Source organism: Tiliqua scincoides, chromosome 1 (genome assembly GCF_035046505.1).
Source record: "Tiliqua scincoides isolate rTilSci1 chromosome 1, rTilSci1.hap2, whole genome shotgun sequence".
NCBI classification, from domain to species: Eukaryota; Metazoa; Chordata; class Lepidosauria; order Squamata; family Scincidae; genus Tiliqua; species Tiliqua scincoides.
In genome coordinates this window covers 128,755,930-128,757,035 of record NC_089821.1, presented here as the reverse complement: position 1 = coordinate 128,757,035, position 1,106 = coordinate 128,755,930, and the positions used below count along the sequence as shown (strand labels likewise).

At 45.8% G+C, this 1,106-nt stretch overlaps 1 pseudogene; it reads left to right on the top strand.

The window, feature by feature from the left end:
- Positions 1–346: 346 nt before the first annotated feature.
- Positions 347–464, top strand: LOC136637053 (5S ribosomal RNA; annotated as a pseudogene).
- Positions 465–1,106: the final 642 nt, after the last annotated feature.

Here is a 1,106-nt window from a genome sequence, read left to right as displayed (position 1 = left end):
TGGGTTGCTTCGCAATGTGCCCCTTCACCCAAATAAGTAACTAGGCTCCCTTGTCCCACCTAGTGCCAGGTTTGCTTTTCAAGCCCTTTCCACCTTTTGAAGGCAGGGGTAGCCATTGCCAGAGAGGAAGAGAAACCCAATCCATGTGTTCTCCCTCTAGTAAATGGAGTTTCACACAAAGGACAGGGATTGTCCTTCTTGAAATTCAAGGTTATCCAAGGTGTCATATTATAGTTATGTTGATTATAATATGTCAGATGCACTGACCTATTAATGAGAAATATTAAAAAGTCAAAGCAAGCCTTTAGGAAACATGAGACTGCTGTGAAATTAGCTAACCTGATTTTCCTAGATACTGTTACCCTGCACATGCCCGATCTCGTCTGATCTCAGAAGCTAAGCAGGGTCAGGCCTGGTTAGTACTTGGATGGGAGACCTCTTGGGAATACCGGGTGCTGTAGGCTTATACCATAGTCTTTCCAGACTGAAGGTTGCCAACCATTTCCAGGTGGAGAATTTAGGATTCACTTGAATTTTAGAGTCAAGGCCAAACTAGCTGCATTTGCTGGAGGAAGGAAAGAGTTGGGCTGTAAAAGAATGAACTGTGTGATATATGTGACAAATCTCTGATATCTCTGCAACAAATTCAGTGGGTAGTGTTAAAGGCCTAGGTAAGCCAGTCTCTCTCAGTGGTTTGCTCTCAGTAGGTTTATAAGAACATAAGAACAGCCCCACTGGATCAGGCCATAGGCCCATCTAGTCCAGCTTCCTGTATCTCACAGCGGCCCACCAAATGCCCCAGGGAGCACACCAGATAACAAGAGACCTCATCCTGGTGCTCTCCCCTACATCTGGCATTCTGACTTAACCCATTCCTAAAATCAGGAGGTTGCGCATACACATCATGGCTTGTACCCCATAATGGATTTTTCCTCCAGAAACTCGTCCAATCCCCTTTTAAAGGCGTCTAGGCTAGACGCCAGCACCACATCCTGTGGCAAGGAGTTCCACAGACCGACCACGCGCTGAGTAAAGAAATATTTTCTTTTGTCTGTCCTAACCCGCCCAACACTCAATTTTAGTGGATGTCCCCTGGTTCTGGTATT